General features: G+C 45.0%; 1 protein-coding gene across 1 annotated transcript in view; it reads left to right on the forward strand.

Annotated features, from left to right (window-relative positions):
- The first annotated feature begins 11,494 nt into the window (after window positions 1–11,494).
- The window catches only part of ENOX1 (ecto-NOX disulfide-thiol exchanger 1), a 1,047,374-nt gene continuing 1,037,389 nt past the window's right edge, over window positions 11,495–21,479 (forward strand). The window contains exon 1 of the mRNA XM_063952856.1: window positions 11,495–11,591. The gene's annotated coding sequence lies outside the window, so the exon portion shown is untranslated. The remainder of the gene's footprint in view (window positions 11,592–21,479) is intronic.

The raw sequence follows: 21,479 nt of genomic DNA on the forward strand, positions 1-21,479 counted from the left end.
CTTTTCAAAATTTGCTTTGCTAAAGTTTAGAGTCCTAGTTGAGTCAGTATAGGGCTGTTTATGGATACTGATATTGAATGTGACCATATTGTGGTCGCTGTTTCCTATGGGTTCCCCTACTATAATACCTGATACCAAATCCCCATTGTTTGTTAATACCAGGTATAAGATTGCATTGTACCTAGTTGGTTCCTCAATTAGTTGGACTAAGTAGTTATCATTAAGTGTGTTTAAAAACATATTGCCCCTAGCAGTTTCACATGAATCGTTTTTCCAGTTTATCTCTGGATAGTTAAAATCTCCCATCACTACTATGTCTCCTACTCCTGCTGCTCTTTCAATTTGCTTTAGTAACAATTCCTCATCAGATGCGTTGATACCAGGCGGCCTATAGCATACACCCAATACTAACTTTTTTATTCCTTTTTCCCCGCATGCAATTTCTACCCATAATGTCTCGACAGTGTCTACAGTCCCCTCCTGAATATCTGAATTTCTGGAGGAATTGAATGAATGGGGATTGAATGTGACACTAATTGCCTGTTTTTAATATATGTGACCATTTTGTTTGTATAGTGTACTATAATGTATATAAAATATGTATCAATATGTACTTTTTTTTATGTATGCATCCAATGTAATTAATGGGAGATATACTGGGATATATAGGCAGCAAATGTTAATTGTTCAAGCCTTCTCTGCCAGAATGGGGGTGTGTGTGTGAGATCAGCAATACCCGCCCACTATGACCAAGTTCAGAATAATCCAATCATAACATTCCCAGGAGTATTTATAGGAGAATTGGAATTCACTACAGCAGATCTTGAGAAAGGGGGTGGACCCCCAAAACGCGTTGATGCTGTAGATCGTGTGAGCTGATCCAGGAGAGAAACGCTACCCATCCGCACGTTTGAGGCTGTTGCCGGTACAGCGAACTGAGACATCCCGAGCATCTCAGTAGTGAAGCACAGCCTCATTTGGGAAGGGGTATGCGTCCTGAATCTTTTTAACTTTTGTTAATAAATTCCCTGACGGGATTATTTTATCTTTATCCTATTTTGGTATTTGTCTATGAGAACGAGTCATCACTTACACCAGTGCTGCAGGTTTTATTGAAGAGGCAAGACGGGAGTTTTACAGTGTAAAGATACCTTTCAGTGAACGGTATCTGGTTACCTAAAGTGAGTGTCATTTCATTTAGAGACACAGTAAGGACGGTGGTCTTTATCAACTGCTAACAACATATACTGGATGTGAAGTTTGCAGAACCATCTGTGTATATAAAAAACCTCATTGTTTTCTATTTCTGAGGCTGTATGGGCAGCTTAAAGAGGAATACACATTTAAAAATCCCTCTATAAGTATCATCTACTAATAAAAATCTCTATATAGTTGTTGCTGAAATACTATCAAAATAGCAAGAATATATCCAGCCAAACATACAAAGTATAGGTTGTGGTATATTATATCATAGATTGCAGACACGTTTGCATTTATTTGTTATTCAGCGCTGAACACTCCACTTCATTTTTTTCTGTTTGTATTAGCTACAGGTGTTGGTGTACATCTGGGAGTGGAGTTGAGCTGCTGATTGAAAGCGCTGTGTGGGAGAATACTTTCTTGCTTGTTTCACCGATGACCTGCTTTCGGCCAAATCAAGGGGCTACTTCTTTCTGCTCATCTTTCTGGACCTCTCTGCTGCCTTTGATTCCATGGATCATCCTCTCCTCCTCTGCACACTCCAAAACGCTGGCCTATCTAGCACTGTCCTTGACTGGTTTTCTTCTTACCTCACTAACCGCTCCTCTGTGTCTGCCTCCGGAACCACCTCACACCCTTCCATCCTTCTTGTTGGTGTCCCTAAGGGCTCTGTCCTAGGCCCCCTTCTGTTCTCCCTGTACACCTCTTCACTGGGTGTGCTCATTAACTCCTTTGGCCTTCAATGCCACCTCTATGCTGATGACACACAGCTCCCTCCTGCCCCCTATGGTCGGACAATGACCATCACCTCTCCTCTGCCCTGGTCACTGCTTCCCATTCTGGAGTTCAAGATTTTGCCTGTGCTGCACCCCTTCAGTGGAACGTGCTCCCCCTATTCATCAAAGCATACCCTTCTGATGCATAACCTAGTCCTGAGGCTGCTCCTCCATCCCCCTGCCTCATGCGTTGAACATTTATGCTTTGCTTACATACTGCCATCAGGCTACCTCCTGCTTGCTTGCACCTCATGTCATCTGTCTGTTGCCCCTTCCCACTAGATGGTTAGCTCTTCAGACCAGGGCCCTCTTTCCTCTTGTTGTCAAAGCCCTCTTCTCGACACATTTCACTCGCAGCTCTCTCCTACTCAGTGACCATCTTTACCCGCTTTTTCACCTGCTGGTAAAGGCTCATCTCTATCTATGGCCGCCAGCCCCAAGTAGTACGATTAATTACTCCCTCGTTACTTACATCTTAGCTGTATTATGTTTTGAGAATTGTGGTGCTGTTTGTTATCTGTACTCTATTTCTGTTATTTATTTATTTATTTATTTACTGTAATGCTAAGTTTTGTCTCCCTGTACTGTCCTTTGTACGGCGCTGCGAAACACTTGTGGTGCCTTATAAATAAAATCTAATAATAATAATAATAATAATAATTAATAGTTAGAAATAAATTAACAAGTTGTTAGCCAAGTATACATTATCATGTGACCATATTTATGTATATATACAGTGTGTGTATATATATATATATATATATATATATAAATAATGTCATTTTCCCTCCCTTTCTCTTTTTTTGTCTTCACAATATAAAGAAAAAGTGAGGGTTTGCGATATGCAGTTCTCTGGTTTTAGTACAGAAAAGTCAATACACATTGAATAAATAACTACCTGAAATTCAACATAATTGCCAGACATTGACAAAGTAACACTCAGATAAAGTGTTTCCAAATAGAGGCTCCTGAAGGAGCTGTAAAGGAAGAAGACTTGTCTAATAGAATGTTACTTTGTTTCTCTGTGCAAATAGGAACAAAAATACAAGTATCACATGTAGCTACAGTGAGTTATGGGGGAAGAGTGTTGTGAGCACTATAAATAATTTGTATTAAGAAACAAAATATTGGTGGAAACCATTCACTTACAAACAGCTTCCCCATATGATATTGAAAACATTAACACTATAAAGATTAAAAAAATAACACAGCTGCCATCTGTTTTGAATCACTTTTATTTCCTTACTTTATTCACTTTCTTTATAACTATTATCTTAACAATTGTTGTATTGCCTATCTGAATATCACAGAACACACACAGTAACTTAAATAAATAATTATTCAACATACTGTGAGAAAGGTAGCACTGCCTCTCTTAGAGCACATACTGTAATTTATCTACAGAAAATACAGACTAAATATAAATGAGTAATATTAAAATGAAAATCCCTGAATAAGGGAAGATGGAGAGTTAATGTAACCAACAAAATCTTTACATTATCAAAGAAATTCTCCTGTGTGGAACCATCAACTTTTTATAAAATGAGGTATGTGATAGTGACAGTTCACTGTCTCTACCTGTGCTCTGCAATTGCCAGCAAATGTGTGCACTGGGTCATATTGAGCCATCCAGAGGAAAAACAACTTTCCAATTACACTGTTTGACCAGCTTGGAGCAAAAGGTAGGTGTGATTGTTTCTCCCCTATTCTAAACTCTGATATAATGTAGGTATGGACACAGTGATTTTTAACATTGTTATATGCCTCTGGACATTGAAAGTTTAGTATTAAGGGCCCTACACACTGGCCGATATTACTGAGAGATATGAACAATCTCGTTCATTAATGAACGCGATACCGTTCATATCTTTCAGTGTGGAGGCAGCAACGATGAGCGGTCCCGCGCTTGTTCATCATTGGTGACCCATCGCTTGTGCATGCAGGCCAATATGGATGATCTTGTTCATATTTGCATGCACTGCTATGGAGCTGGGTGACGGGGGGCAGCGGCGGATTGGCACGCCGGACCAGATTCCGTTTGGCTGGTCTGGACGTTCCTTGCATGGCCGCCGTCATCCCCATTGATGGCCGTCTGCCACAATTGGAGCTTAGCTCCGATCGCGGCTGCCAGGCCCAGCGCTACCCACTCACAAAGGGCCACGAATAGGTGGATGACTGCTGCGGCATGGGAGAAAGGGTAGGGGTGCGCACCAGCCCTGCGGGCAGTCACTGGCCAGCGTAGGGTGTCATTTATTTTCAGCTGCTGCGGAGCTATGGTCTCGCGAGATGATGACATCATCATCTCGCGAGTGTCTACCTCTGCTGCTGGCTGCAGCCTACAGGTGATCTCCCTCTCTTCCTCTTCAGCAAGCGGTGCCCGGGGATTGGAAGAACGAGCACGACAGGGGCAGCAGGGCAGGTCTCCCAGTTATATATATAGTTTTTTTTTACTGAGAGAGTAAAGTATATATATATCTATATATATACATACACACACACACACACACACACACACACTCTACAGTGATAGCTATATAACATGTATATATATATATATATATATATATATACATACACACACACACACTCTACAATGATAGCTATATAACATGTATATGTATATATATATATATATATATATATATATACACACACAAACAGGTATATATATATATATAGGCGCGATGAAGCACCTAGTATATATATATACACACACAAACAGGTATATATATATATATATATATAGTCCAGCGAATGTAACTGGCACTCTCCCCTTAAGCAAAACAGCGTAGCCGGGTGCCTTACGAACACCTTGCAGTGTAATATGTAGAAAAGCAAACAGTCGGCACTCCAGGCAGGAAATAAAAGTAGACTGACACGGCAGTATGGTCGTCAATGTTTCAGAGACCTTCGTCTCTTTTTTTTTTTTTAAATTCTTTATTTTTCATTTTGTAATATAGAACATTTTTCCAAATATGTCAACACACATATCAAAAATAGAGCGTATACAACAGTCTCATATCTTGTCAGCTGTAAATATACAAAACATCAATAAATGGTTGCGAAAAGAGAAATTAACAGATTCATATACGTTATCCTAAACCGTGCAACGTTCATAAAAAGTTACAGAATCTGGAATAAAGAGCAACCTCGGAGCAATATTGCATAGTAACACAGTATTTAGACAAAGTGTGAGGTCGCAAAAAACCATCAAAAACAGACAAAAAGAGGGGGGAGACAAGGGAAAGAAGGGAGGAAGGAGAAGAAAAATGGGGGGGGGGCAACAAGCCACGGACGTAAAGACATTTAGAGGGCAGTATGAGGGCCCCATGGGCTTCCATTTTCAGTGTGTATTCAGGGTGCATAGTCAGCATAGGTCTTAGTGGTCTTAAAGTCAATCCAAAGAAACCAGGTTGCCACATAGTCCGAATATTTGTCTAAGGCAGCAGAATAAACATCTTCCATGTACATATAGAAGTCAATGCGCTGGAACCACTCCCATATTGTCGGTGGGTTAGTGGATTTCCAATGCACCGGGAGTATAGCTCTTGCCGCATTATTTAAATGCTTAAGAAGGGATTTCTTGTAGCGAGAAGGGGGTATATCTGAATGTGATAGTAGCCAGAAGTCCGGACCCAGTGGGACCTGGCTTCCCAAAATCTTTGTTGATAGGTCCATAATTGTGTTCCAAAATGGGATAATTAACGGACAGTCCCACCATATGTGGATCAATATGCCAGTATCCTTACTGCATCTCCAACATAGGGGAGAGACTGAGGGGTAAATTTTATGTAAGAGAGACGGGCATCTATACCATCTAGTCAGTAATTTGTATTGTGTTTCCACAATGTCCAAACTAGTGGAGCACTGTGCCATAACCCTGCAATGTGTGTCCCATTGAATCTTGATTCCCCGATGTTTCAGATCTTTATCCCAGGCGTCACAGAAAGAGGGGACCGTGAGAAAAGAACTCTGTCGAAGAATCTTATAGATGCCTGACACCACATGTGAGGGGGCTATCTCCTGACTGCACATGGATTCAAAGGGAGTGAGAGCCTTATAAAGGTCTGTCGTCTCTCGCTGTGATGTAACAAAATGGTGTACCTGAAGGTAGAACCAATAGTCTTTAGCGGGTATATCGCCCGTTTTCTGTATTTCAGCGAACGTTTTGAGTTTGCCATGTGCAATCAAGTGAATCACCCTAGTCACACCCGCCTCCCCCCATCTAGAAGCAATCTCATTGGACCTGCCCGGGGGGAATAATGGATTGTCGAATATAGGCATAACGGACGTTTGTTTAGACGTGAGTCCCATTTTATAACGAAGTGTCCGCCATAGAGCCAATGTGGGCCCCACAGTAAGATGTGGTGAGCGACCAAACCTAGGGGACCAGGGCACTGCCTGTAGGTTAAGATTAGTGGAAGAAGATTCCAGGTCGACCCACTGTTTCCTCTGGGAAGCAGGGCGAGACCAGTCTATAATTCTATGTAGTAGTGCGGCATGGTAATATGTGGAAATCATAGGTAATTGTTGCCCGCCTTGTGATTTCAGCCTAGATAAATGGCTATGCTTGAACCTAGGCTTCCGGCCGTCCCAAATGAAATGGCTTATTGCCTTGTGTGCTTCGGCTAAGAATTGTGGGGGAAGTTTCAGAGGGATGGTTTGGAAAAGGTATAGCAACCTGGGGAGAATGTTCATCTTTACTATATTTATACGGCCTAGCCATGAGAATCTCTGCGTGAGCCAGTGCTTCATCTCCTGTCGCAATTTGCGCAATAAAGGAGTGTGGTTAATACTAGCTATAGTAGTGAGTGTCGATGGGATTTGAATTCCTAAATATGTAATATGGGATTTTTGCCATGTGAATTGGAATGATTGCGATAAGGAGGATACCGCAGCAGGTGAGAGCGTGACATTCATTGCCATGGATTTTGAATAATTAATTTTAAAATTCGACATGTCTCCGAATCGTATGAATTCTTTCATAAGGTTGGGTAGGGAAATCAAAGGATTTGTTATGACCGCCAATAGGTCGTCTGCAAAGAGGGCCAGACGATGCTCAATTTTGCTCACTCGCAGGCCCGTTATACTAGGGTTGGATCTAATTGCCCGAGCCAGGGCCTCCATGCATAGAACAAAAATTAAGGGTGACAGCGGGCAACCCTGACGTGTGCCATTGGAGATTGATATGGGTTCAGAAAGAACGCCATTCACCCTAACCCGGGCCGACGGGGCTTTATATAATGAAAGGATTCTCTGCAAAAAAACATCTCCTAGACCCAAGCGTCGGAGCACTGCCTCCATAAAATCCCAATCCACCCGATCAAAGGCCTTTTCTGCGTCTGTGGAAAGAAGCATGAGGGGAGTATCAGTTATCTGCGCATGCGCTATCAGATCAATGACTCTAATAGTATTGTCCCTTGCTTCTCTGCTTATAACAAAGCCGACCTGATCAGGGTGTAGTATATCTGGCAGTAATGGTTTAAGGCGATTAGCCATAAGTTTTGCGAACAATTTAATATCTACATTTAATAACGATATCGGTCTATAGTTGGAAGGGAGTGTCGGGTCTTTAGAGTCTTTTGGGATGACAGTAATATGGGCGCTTAAGGACTGGCCTGATAGAGGAGTCGTTGATGAAATGACATTGCAGGCCTGAAGAAGAAGGGGGCTGAGTTTCTCCTGAAAGGCCTTGTAATACGTGACTGGAAAGCCATCCGGCCCTGGGCTTTTACCGTTAGGAGATGACTTTAGGGCAGCCAGCAGTTCTTCCCCAGTAAAAGGATCGTCTAGGGCCTGAGCAATGTCTGTCGGGAGAGTCGGAAAAGTGATTTCGTCTAAAAAAATTTGTATGTTGCGTATGTGGTCTTTGCGTGCAGTTGATGTCCGCGTGGAGGTCAGATTGTATAAGGCTGAGTAATAATTGTGGAAAATCTCCGCTATCTCTGTATCAGAGGCCCGAGATATCCCGTCAGCGCCTGTGAGTTTAGATATGTACGTTAAAGATCTCTGAGCTCTAAGAGCACGTGCCAGGAGTTTACCGGGTTTGTTTCCCCATCTATGATATTTATGTCTGCATTTACGGAACGCCCTGCGGGTACCGTCACTAAGTAAAGTATTAAGAGCTTGTCTCGCTGTTTGGAGTTCGGCATAAGTATCCGACGCCAGCGTAGACTTGTGGGCCAGTTCCAGTTTTTTTATTTTTTCTAGTAAGGCATTTCTACATTCAACCTTCTGTTTTTTCAGACGTGAGCCTAATTGTATGCATTGGCCTCTGATCACACATTTATGTGCTTCCCATAGTACAACCGGGGATACATCGCCAGTTGTGTTCAAAGAGATGTAGTCATCTATTGCTGTCTCAATTTGGGCTCTACAAACAGGGTCCCGGAGGAGTTGTTCATTGAATCGCCAGCGCCAGTGTTTGGGGGGAGGATGGCGGAGAGAGAGTGTGAGCGTAATTGGGGCATGATCCGATATTGTTATTTGGCCGATGGTCGCATCAATCAATAGATCTAGATGAGCATGGTTCACGCAGAGGTAGTCTATTCGGGAGTATGTATTATGTGGGGGTGAGTAAAAAGTATAATCTTTATCTGAAGGATGCAAAAGACGCCAGGTATCAACTAGTTGAAAATCATGTAGAACAGCTCTAAATCGTCTGGATTCTTTAAGCGTGTTCCGCGGGGACCCAGAGGAGGAATCCAGGCGAGGTTCAAGGACCCAATTAAGATCACCTCCCACTACCAAAGTGCCCATCAGGTTTTGCTCGATTAGTTCTAGTGATTCTTTAAGAAATCGAGTTTGGCCTCGGTTAGGAAGGTAGAGATTTACGAAGGTAAATGTCTGATGTGTTATAGTAGCTCTAACCAAAATCCCCCTCCCATCACCTATCAACATTTCAGAGACATCCAGCAATCTGAGATGTTTGGCAAAAAGGATAGCAACACCCCTAGCCTTCGCCCCAGAATAATCGTTAAAATAACCATTGGGGAAGTGACGGGAGCGAAGACCAGGGGAGGCCTCTCGTTTAAAATGCGTCTCCTGTAAGAAAATAACCTCTGCCCCATCAGTATGTAAGGTATGTAGCAGGCCCGACCTCTTTTCAGGGATATTTAAACCCTTCACATTGTAGGAAACAATTTTTAGGCTAGCCATACATAAAAAGTATAGGGATCAACTGGCTTAACGATATATCAGGACTCTGACTCTGACTCTGACCCAGTGCTGGATCATAAGTAACCTGAAATTGGTTGTGGCATAAAGGAGGGGGGGTAGTCGGGTAAGCACATGAGGAAAGAAAGGAAGACATGAGTACATGAACATAGAAAAAGAAAGGGAGAAACCAAAAAAGAAACATAGACTTAAACAACAACATGTAGTGGTAATCTCTGCATTGATAGCCATGGGTATAAATTAAGCATCCCATGGTCTAAGAAATATACAGCAGAGAAGGGGGTCCAAAGGGTAACAGCGGGTTCAACAATATTAGATAGTTAAGTAAAGAGGTATTTGGAAGGGATATATCATGGTCAGGAAGGAGATGGGAGGAGGGAAATCAATCAACCGCCTCCCTCCATCTCGCCACCTAATCCTTCCCGGCCCACAGGAAGCCTCTCAAGTTAATTACAGTAATAACTTGTAATAGTGCAGGAGTGGTAGGCATTCTCAGGGTAATTGAAGCTCAAATTTGAAACAACCTATTAAATAAAAAATAAAATAAAAAAAAAGATCAATGTGAGCTTTCAGTAAGGTAGCATAAAAAGGATATCACAGTTTAGGGTGGCAGACGCATCATGAGGTTTCAGATGTTTCATTGGATCTGCCCGCCCGGTTGCGTCGTCTTGAGGCGTCCACTCTTTTCCAAGGCTCCCTGCGGGGTAATGCCGTAGTGGGAAGCTGCAGAGGGTCTGTCCAATTTGGCAGTGAGATTAACGGTAGGCCCAGTGCCGTGCAGAATGCTGGGACGCCATCATAGTCTTCCAGGACATGTCGGTTCCCATCGCGGGTAACTTGGACGCTTAGAGGAAAGCCCCAGCGGAATCTGATATCCTTCTTCCGAAGAGCTTCCGTGAGGGGGTGAAGGAGACGCCTCTGTTGTAAAGTCATCCAGAAAAGGTCCTGGAAAATCTGGATGGGGTGGCCATTGAAAGCTGTGTTCGAGGCCTGTCTGGACTTCTGTAGGATAGTCTCTTTCACCTGGAAGTAATGTAGCCGGCAGATGACGTCTCTAGGCCGCTCCGTAGGTGCTCCCCTCGGTCGTAGTGCCCGATGTGCTCTGTCAAACACTATTTGAGAGCTGGGGTCGGCACCCAGCAGGTCGTTAAATATTGTAGTCAATGCCGCAACAAGGCCCTGGGGTAGCACATCTTCGGGTAGACCTTTGACCCTCAAGTTATTCCGCCTCCCTCTGTTATCTATATCATCCAGTCTACGCCTCATTTCAGTGGTGGTATGTGAGTATCGGGATACAAGATCGTGGAGATCTGCGAGCTTAGAGTCCGTTTCATCTCTATGATCTTCCAGGTCAACTACTCTGTTTGCTACTTGCGTGAGATCAGATTGGATATTGGAGAGACTCGCTTGTAGGGAATCATGGATTCTTTTTTCCATATTGGATAAATCTTGTTGGATGTCTTGGCGAGTCGGAAGAGAGCGTAGTTGTGTGAGGACTGCCGCCATATCGGCAGAGTCTTTACTGGCAGATCCAGCTTGGCGATGTTTTGGAGAGGGCGGGACCCCGGTATCTTCCATGATGATTGGCGGCAAGTGATCAATGAGAGCGGTGGAGGTGATAGGGTCAGGGACGGGGGTTCCAAATAAAGTATGGAAGGCTGCGGCTTGTGTGGTTGCGGATTTAACTTTTGATGCTTTACCAGAGCGGCGCCGTCTTGTCATTTGTCTAAGTGAAGAGAACAGAGTCCAGAACAGAGCCTCAAGGAAGAGAGCATTAGGACATATCCCAGTTGGAAGCTCAACCCGCTATCCCCTCTGCGTGGTTTGGTCTTAATGTAGCATAATATACGTCAGGCGAATGCCTGGAAATACCGAAGTCAGCAGTGCGGCAGCATATAGAACCCTGTCGGCCATATTCCGTTTTTGAGGCTCACATATCCCTGGTGGGGAAGCCGCGTCGACACCGGAGTGCACGTCTTTCTCCCTCAGCAGCCAAACCACGTCCCCGGGGTTGAGATTTTGACTTGATTCCTTGTGAAAATAGGGAGAGTGTATTTTCACAGCTCCAGCAGGGGCAGCAGAGTGCAGATAAGATAGGATGTGTCTAATCTGCCACCTCCAAGATGGCCGCCATCAATAGTGTGTGGAGAGACTTATGGGCATTCACAGCGGTGCCCCCAGGGGTTTATTTTACTTTTAGATGCCCCCAGGTCCCTTATCTATCTCCGCCCGTCCCCCCCTGCCAGTTGCCGCGGCCAGCAGGCCTCTCGGAGCGGTGTAACGCCTGCTTCCTGTCAGACGCCACACCCAAGATGGCCGCCGCCACCGGAGCTCCGTGATTCTGATCGGCTCCGGCCCTGCACCTCCAGGAGCTCTGAATTCCTCCTCGGCTGCCCTGTCAGGCCTCCCCAGGCAAGGGGTACGGGATGGGGTGGCGGGGTAAGTCCGGGGGCAACGTTTTAGCAGCCGGGCGATCCCGGTCGGGGGTATTAATAAATTTAGGCCCCGGCTTCACCTCACAGGGAAGGCCGCAACCTGCAAGCACAGGGCAAGCCCGTGCTCCGGCTCCGCAGCTCACTCCCTTAGTGCCCTAATTAACAGGGGCAATTGTGGGGTGGTATGGGGGAGAGACAGGTAGGGTAAAAGCTGTTTTAAATGGTTATAGGGGTTTGAATCGGCAGGAGCTCCCTCGGGACACTTCCTCTTAGTTAGGCCTCAAGCCACGCCCCCCCTTCATCTCTTTTATCAAAAGATGTCTTGATAAAAAAGACGAAGGCCTCTGAAACGTTGACGACCATACTGCTGTGTCAGTCTACTTTTAATTCCTGCCTGGAGTGCCGACTGTTTGCTTCTCTCTCTCTCTCTCTCTCTCTCTCTCTCTCTCTCTCACTATAGATAGATAGATAGATAGATAGATAGATAGATAGATAGATAGATATTTATCTGTGTGTGTGTGTGTGTGTGTGTGTGTGTGTGTGTGTGTGTGTGTGTGTGTGTGTGTGTGTGTGTGTGTGTGTGTGTACTGTGGTGCCATCCCCTTTAAAAACATACATTCAGGGATTCCCTGGGGAAAATATTGTAGGCAATTTGTTGGTGGCGGAGCTAATCGGACTTATACATACAAACATATCGAAGTTTAATCCTTCATCAGAGTACTCTGATGAAGGATTAAACTCCGAAATGTTAGTACTGTGCTGGTGGTAGTGCAGTGTTTTTATTTGTATGTATAAGTTCAGTGAGTGCCGCCACTAACAAATTGCCTGTCTTACTTCTTTAGGATGTCACCAGGGCTGTTGTAACGTCTATCAGGAGTGCCGTGCTCTTCTACAGTAATATATATATATATATATATATATATATATATACCAAACAGAAAACCCTGCACTCTCCTAAGCAGCTTCATTCACCTTAATGCTTTAATATACATCTAAATAAACAATGGGGTTTTGGTTTATGAATTGTACAATGCATGTTAGCTTGCGGCCCGCTCCACCAAGCTTACATGCATTGTACAATTCATAAACCAAAACCCCATTGTTTATTTTGATGTATATTAAAGCATTAAGGTGAATGAAGCTGCTTAGGAGAGTGCTGGGTTTTCTGTTTGGTATATTTGAGTTTGGTGGTCACAGCCCACCGCACCCCAACCCCTGGGAATGGCGAGTGAAGTGGTTCCTCGTGTTTGTTTGTATAACAGGGTTAATTTTTAATTGGCCCATTTGTGACCATATCTCTCTCTCATGCACCCCTAAGCTCATTTACCTTTAACCTGGATCAGCTGCTATTTAGGTGTGTTGGTAACTGTCTCACTTTGAAAGCCAGTAGTCTGTTGGCAGGTGAGCTGTTAATCAGGTAAGCACACTTGTGTAGTTGTGTTATTTGTGTTGGTGACTGTCTTACCTTTTAAAAGCCATAAGTGTGGCAGGTAAGCTTTAAACCAGATAAGCACATTTTCCTCTATGAGATAGCAGTTGCCAGGTTTCTATAAATTCTATGTGAAAGTTTGTGATAGAGTAGGACTTGCGGTGAAATGGGGTCCCGTGGAGTGGCCCGCAAGCTTACATGCATTGTACAATTTATAAACCAAAACCCCATTGTTTATTTGGGTGGTCTTCAGTATGCCGACTGACGGGATCCCGGCGCACAGTATACCGGCGCCGGGATCCCGACAGCCGGCATACCGACACTATTCTCCCTCGTGGGGGTCCACGACTCCCCTGGAGGGAGAATAAAATAGCATGGCGCGCGTAGCGCGCCACCGCGCCCGTAGCGTGGCAGCGCAGCGAGCCCGCAAGGGGCTCATTTGTGCTCGCCACACTGTCGGTAAGCCAGCGGTCGGGCTCCCGGTGCCGGTATGCTGGTCGCCGGGAGCCCAACCGCCGGCATACCATAGTGAACCCGTTTATTTAGATGTATATTAAAGCATTGAGGTGAATGAAGCTGCTTCGGAGAGTGCTGGGTTTTCTGTTTGGTATATTTGAGTTCGGTGGTCACAGCCCACCGCACCCCAACCCCTGGGAATGGCGAGTGCAGTGGTTCCTCGTGTTTGTTTATATATATATATATATATATATATATATTTATATATATATACAAACAAAATAACACCGGCACTCCAGGCCTCCCCCGCAGGGTGTATCTTGCTCAGGTGTCTTCCCCAGGGAACATGTCCCTAATGCATGAAAGTTCAGGAATCGGAGGCGGCGCTCAGAGGCTGGTAAACAAGTGAAAAACTGTATTCTGGTGAGATCAACATTTTGGGGACCACCTCCCCGTCTTCAGGATCCTGAGGACGGGGAGGTGGTCCCCCCGAGCCTCTGAGTGCCACCTCTGATTCCTGAACTTATATATATATATATATGCATATACATAAGTGTATAACGTGCTCTGCCTGGCGCAATGTGTATAACGTGCTTTACCTGGTGCAATGTGTATAATGTGCTCTACCTCGTGCAATGTGTATATTGCGCTCTACCTCGTGCAATGTGTATAATGTGCTTTACCTGGTGCAATGTGTATAATGTGCTTTACCTGGTGCAATGTGTATAATGTGCTCTACCTAGTGCAATGTGTATAATGTGCTTTACCTGGTGCAATGTGTATAATGTGCTCTGCCTGGTGCAATGTGTATAATGTGCTTTACCTGGTGCAATGTGTATAATGTGCTTTACCTGGTGCAATGTGTATAATGTGCTTTACCTGGTGCAATGTGTATAATGTGCTCTACCTGGTGCAAAGTGTATTCCGTGCTCTACCTGGTGCAAAGTGTAGACGTGCTCTATCTGGTGCAATATGTACAACATGCTCTACCTGGCACAGTGTGTATAGAAGGTTTTACCTGGTGCAATGTGTATAAGTGGCACTACTGTATGGTGTAATGTGAATTGGCACTATTATGTGGTCACGCCCCTTCCCACAAAACCACGCCCCTTAATTTTTGTGGCGCGCACTTTCCCTACCTTGCTATGGTCAGGCCTTCTGAGCAGTAATCCCACCCACTTGACAGACTCCACCCCCTCAACCCCTCAAAAGACCCCACCCCTATTAGAGCTGCTTCAATAAATTTCCTGGTTTTCAATCCCAATCTGCCCTTGATGAGGGGGGTGAAGAAACTTCACTCCCCCCGTCATTCCCCCACCCGGTCGCTTGTCGGCCGTATCCGACGGATCTGCCAGTGTGTAGGGCCCATTAGAACAGTATATTCCGGCATATGATCCACCTCCTTAGGATTTTTTTTTCATAACAATTTCCATTGATATGATTAATATTGACCTGTGATATTTTATTCTTATGCTTGCATTATAGCAACCGGCTGCTGAATGTACAATAAATACTTTTATTATTTTAACTTATTTTGGTGCTTTTACATTGCTTTCATACAAGTTTTCATTTGTGAACATAGCGCAGGATCTCTTGAGAATATTATATAAAGATGCAGCAGTATATACTGCTGAAATTTGGTGAGTTAGAATAATACAAAGATGATATTTAGAATATATTCTCTGTATTATTCGTGTTAGGGCTGTGTTTAATGGTGGCCGGGATCCCGGCGGTCAGCATCCCAACGCCGGTATCCTGTCTGCAGAATGACGGTAAGGGGGTGGGGGTGAGTGCAACGGCTTGCTGTGCTCACCACGCTACGGGCCCTAACAGGCACGCTTGCCACAGGTTCTATTCCCACTCTATGGGTGTCATAAACAGCCACGGGTGGGACTAGTCCCTTTTAGTCGGCATGCCAACTGTCAGGATTTTCAGGGCTCAGGATGCAGACAGAGGTATTGTCACATAACTACATCCCGGATTTTTCATATACTCTATATAGTCAAAACTGTGGCGTATATGTTAGCATGACAGGAAAGGTTCTGCCTCACCTCACTGCACGTGACTGGACAACACCCTGTAACATCCCAGTTATGCCTTTTCAGATTTACCTTAACTGCAAATGCAACACAAGTGAATATTCTATGTGCACTGAACTCCTAAGTCTATGCATCACTAGTACTTACTGTACATTCGCTTCCAGAGCTTTCACAGTACAAAAACATGCAAGATTCAGTCAGGTACGAGGGGGGTGAAGTGCCTTTGCAGCACCATGTAACCACCAGCAATGGTTCCTCAGCTTGCCCTATTCTCACCCAGATCTATCCCAGGACTCACCATTTTTTGTATGCAGCCCTATGCAGGGGCAAACGCAGGATTTAGTGAGGGGTGTCTCCATGTGTATGTGTGTGTGTGATTGTGCAAGTACATATATAACAAAACGTAGGCGCTCACTGTTGATGTTGCTCAATACCGAGGTACCCTCATTATATATAATAGGTGCAATGGTTCCCTGGGTGGAGACTGGCGTGTCCCCCCTCCATGCAGTAGAAACCAGGCGACACTCAGCGGTCTTTGTGAGTAAATTAATGTATAAAAGTACAAAAGGCATAGTGTACCGATGTTTCAACACCACGCAAGGCTATTTATTTTTTAAGCCTACAGCATAGCACCTTGAAGAAAACGCCCTGCATGGCGTTGAACGATCGGTACACTATGGTGGTCATTCCGAGTTCGCTCGCTAACTGCTTTTAGCAGCATTGCACACGATAGGCCGCCGCCCTCTGGGAGTGTATCTTAGCTTAGCAAAATAGCGAACAAAAGATTAGCAGGACCGCTACTAAATAATTCCTTGCAGTTTCTGAGTAGCTCCAGACCTACTCCTAGATTGCGATCACCTCGGTCCGTTTAATTCCTGGTTTGACGTCACAAACACGCCCTGGGTTCGGACAGCCACTCCCCCGTTTCTCCAGCCACTCCTGCGTTTTTACCTGGCACGCCTGCGTTTTTTAGCACACTCCCTGAAAACGGCCAGTTTCCGCCCAGAAACACCCACTTCCTGTCAATCACACTACGATCACTCGAGCATTGAAAAAACGTCGCTCGAGCTTGTGTAAATCTCCAAAGTTTTGTGTAAAATTACTTAATGCATGCGCGCTGCGTACCATGCGCATGCGCATTTTCCACCTAAACGCTGCATTGCGAAAAACGGCAATGAGCAAACAACTCGGAATGACCACCTATGCCTTTTGTACTTTAATACATTAATTTACGCACACAGACCGTCGAGTGCCACTTGGTTTTTATTGCACGGAGGAGGAGCACGCCAGTCTCCACCCAGGGAACCATTGCACCATATACACACACACACACACACACACATATATATATATATATATATATATACACACACACATACATACACAAAGGCACATACATACATACATACATACATACATGCATACATACACAAGCACATACACACAAACACACATACATAAGTTACTACAAATACAAACATACACACAATTGTATGCATACCGTTCCACCAGGGGCTGGGAGCAGACGGGCAGCAGTGTGAGGACGGGGGGAGCTGCTGTGGCTGAGCATGAGCAGCCAGCAGCTCCCCCCTCCACCCACCCCCCCCACCCCCCCCCGGATATTCTATAGTAGAGAGCTATGGTAGCACTTGTAAATGCCAAATTGCTTTCTCACAAATATTTAAAATGCCCGCTCTAATATATATTGTAAACGCCTGCACCTCTTATTACCTTGTGCCATGAATGTGCATAGCAAAACACTGCATCCCATAAGAGAAAACAATACACCCACACATTATCTGAGTTCCAAAGCTCATTGATGTATATATTTGTTATTAAAAGGATATGGATTCAAAATATATTACAATGTACAGTATACACATAGTTACATGGATACAATAGCACAGTAATCAGTTAATACAAAATACATACAGTTACAGTTACAGGCCAGCATACAATACCATTCCCTCAATGCATCTTATATCTCTCTCTCTCTGTAAAATCATGCAGGATCTCGTCTAAAAGCAACTCCATCATCCTCTGGTACAAAACAGCAACTGGCTTCCTATGTGATCAGCAATGTGTTATCTAGTTTGGGGGAGGGAACTTTCTCATTCATGATGAGTCACTAGTCTGTGTATATGCTAAACAGGTTCAGCCAAATCAGACATCAAAAGGGGCTGGCCTGAGCTTCCTGTCCACTACCTGTTTGGAATATATATTGTTCTAATAAAAGTTATTTTAGCTTTTATACATTTAATCATAATTCCTTGTTGCAATGTCCTACAACTTAATAACAAGTATCAAATGAATCTACACATTAATCTGGTTGCTTTAATAGTAAATATGACAGGTCTATCTTGCTTCGTTCAAATAATACACATTCATGACATTACTTCATTATATAATCTTAAATCATCATGATGTCTGGCGCTTGATATTATTATAATTATGTACTGCATGAAATAAGTGTCAAATCCATCTCTGAGGCATGTCCGTGTAAATGCGTGTGTTACCATATATTGCTGTGCTCGCTGCGCGTATTTGCAAGTATAGAGACTCATAATGTGTGTAGTTTGTATGTTCTTTTTATGTAATATTTTTGACTTCGACACTCTCTGTTGCTGCAGCAGTGTCTATGTCTCAAGAATAGAAGATTCAGCTCATCAGGGGAGTATCCAGGTACTTGGAGACCCCCCTGCATGCGCCACTGCTATGGGGTAACAAACCAAAATCTGCACTGCAGTGAAGTGCATTAGTTAATAGCTGGGGTGGCACAGACTAGTAACAGAGACTGATTTACACATACATACTGTATATATGAACTCAAGGGTTCATGCAGGAGTTATACAAAGGTGCAGTAGTATATACTTTGTTACCCTATATACGTTAGACATATCTTCTTTTTAGTATTCTACAGATCAATTTCAGGGGGGGGGGGACTGTATACAGCATCCCCTGATCGCACATCACTGCTGCAAGTCTAGCGAGAGATGGGGGTGATATGGAGGCAAGCTGAATTAGCGTTGCGTTGTTTACATGGTATTGCAATGGCACTTCACACCTCCCCCCTTGCACCTGACCAGGAGAGAGAACACTGCAGTACTGGCACAGGATAAATATAGTGGGGCAAGGGCAGGGTCGGGTCACCTGGTATATGTCATGTCCATATTATTGGTATCTTAATAATTAATTAAGCCACCAAAAACCACCAGAACAATTCTAATGTGATATGGTTATACATGTCTCTGTAAATCCACCTAAACCAATCACTACAACGACCTCCCTGCAAGGTCCTTAAAGTTGCTTCATCTAACTATTGGGAAAGATGTAATAGGGTCCGAGATCGCCTGAGGTGAGGGATGCTGGCTGATCTTGGTATTTTTTTTTTTAAAGGGGCATTCACTTACAAAGCATGGTTTTGCCCCTTTAAAAAAAGTCTGTGATCAGCCAGCATCCCATACCTCCAGCGATCTCGGACCCTATTACATCTCACCTCTTGTATCCCCAAAAATTGGATTACTGCGCCTTTCAGCAATTCTGTATATCAGGGGTGGCCAAACAGTCGATCGCGATCAACTGGTCGATCGCGGACATGCGACCAGTCGATCGCGATCCGCCGCCCAGCCACCCGAAGCCGCGCCTCTCCTGCCTGCCGCTCTGCCTCTTCAGTCTGGTCTGCGGCAGTGACGGCCGAGTGTATAGCTCAAATCAGGTGCCGGTTCGTTAGCCAATGAGAGCTCGCGGACCGGCGCCTGATTTGAGCTATACACGCTGCCGTCACCGCCGGAGATTAGACTGAGAAGCAGGGCGGCAGGCAGGAGAAGCGCGCGCTGCGCTCTCCACACAGCAACGGTGAGCTCTTCTATGGGGGCATATCTGGCATTGTGGGCACATGGCTCAGTGGGGGCATATCTGGCAATGTGGGGCATATCTGGCACTGTGGGGTCATATGTGGCACTGGGGGCATATCTGGCTCTGCGGGCACATGGCACTGTGGGGGCATATCTGGCACTGTGGGGGCATATCTGTAATCTGGCGCTGTGGGGGCATATCTGGCACTGTGGGCACATGGCACTGTGGGGGCATATCTGTATCTGGCACTGTGGGGGCATATCTGGCACTGTGGGGACATATCTGGCACTGTGGGCACATGGCACTGTGAGGGCATATCTGGCACTGTGGGCACCTGGCACTGTGGGGGCATATCTGTAATCTGGCACTGTGGGGGCATATCTGGCACTGTGGGCACATGGCACTGTGGGGGCATATCTGTATCTGGCACTGTGGGGGCATATCTGGCACTGTGGGCACATGGCACTGTGGGGGCATATCTGTATCTGGCACTGTGGGGGCATATCTGTAATCTGGTGCTGTGGGGGCATATCTGGCACTGTGGGCACATGGCACTGTGGGGGCATATCTGTATCTGGCACTGTGGGGGCATATCTGGGACTGTGGGGGCATATCTGGCACTGTGGGCACATGGCACTGTGGGCACATGGCACTGTGAGGGCATATCTGGCACTGTGGGGGCATATCTGGCACTGTGGGGGCATATCTGGCACTGTGGGCACATGGCACTGTGAGGGCATATCTGGCACTGTGGGCACATGGCACTGTGGGGGCATATCTGGCACTGTGGGGGCATATCTGGCACTGTGGGGGCATATCTGTAACCTGGCACTGTGGGGGCATATCTGGTACTGTGGGCACATGGCACTGTGGGGGCATATCTGTATCTGGCACTGTGAGGGCATATCTGGCACTGTGGGCACATGGCACTGTGGGGGCATGTGTATCTGGCACTGTGGGGGCATATGTGGCACTGTGGGCACATGGCACTGTGGGGGCATATCTGTATCTGGCACTGTGGGGGCATATCTGGCACTGTGGGCACATAGCACTGTGGGGGCATGTGTATCTGGCACTGTGGGGGCATATGTGTTTGAGGTTTTTACCTGTGGGGGCCAATGTGTTATTTCGTGTGAGGCAGTCATTACACTCTGTGCAGTAAGGCTACATCCCTTTTTTTAGTTATACCACGCCCACTTTTTGTTATACCACGCCCACTTTTTGTTATGCCACGCCCATTTTTGCGCGCGCCTGCGGCGAGCGCTATTATTCCTCCTAGGTAGATCACAAAGGCTTTTTAGCTTTCACAGTAGATCACCGACTCCAAAAGTCTGGCCGCCCCTGCTGTATATGATCCAAAGGCAGAATTTGCTTAATTGGTTCTGGTATATTATTTTTGTAGCCAAATCAGCTCTCATTGTAATTTGTACAGTATGTGTCATTTTCAAGTTTTTTCTCTACTCGGATATATATTTTCCTAGGGCCCTGTTACAACTGCAATGGTCTTGTGAGGGGTTTAATAAATTGCATCAGAATTTTGAAAAATGATAGAAATGCTGTTTATATAATACTCCTTTTCCACTGCCGCAATAACCTGGGTTACTGCCGGGTCTACCCGGATCTACCTGGGTTATGGCTTAGTGGAAGAGGTTCCATGAAAAATTACCAGGGTACAGTACCCGGGAATCCGAGCTGGATAGCTAAATAACTGGTGGTAATAATAATGGTGGTAATAATAATAATAATAATAATAATAATACCAAGGGCGGACCCAGGAAGGACCCAGTTAATGGTGCAGTGTAAAGGGGGTTTGTCCAAATAAAAGCCTATAGAGAGCTAATGAGGACCCATCCCTAACCAGGGTCCAGCATGTTTTGTGAAATGGGTTTCAAGCCCCTGTGACACGGCTTGAAACTGTATTCAGCTACCCAGGTCGGACCCGGATTTTTGGCGGAAAAGGGGTATGAGTGTGTCTTAGTACTTTAATCCTATGCCTTTATTTACTTTTTTTTTTTTGCTTTATTTAACTTATTACTATTGAAGTAACATGTCCTTTTGATGGTATTTGGTCAGAAAGTAGATATTTATAAGGTCAATATCGTGTTAATGTACT

Source organism: Pseudophryne corroboree, chromosome 2 (assembly GCF_028390025.1).
Source record: "Pseudophryne corroboree isolate aPseCor3 chromosome 2, aPseCor3.hap2, whole genome shotgun sequence".
Classification (NCBI taxonomy): Eukaryota; Metazoa; Chordata; class Amphibia; order Anura; family Myobatrachidae; genus Pseudophryne; species Pseudophryne corroboree.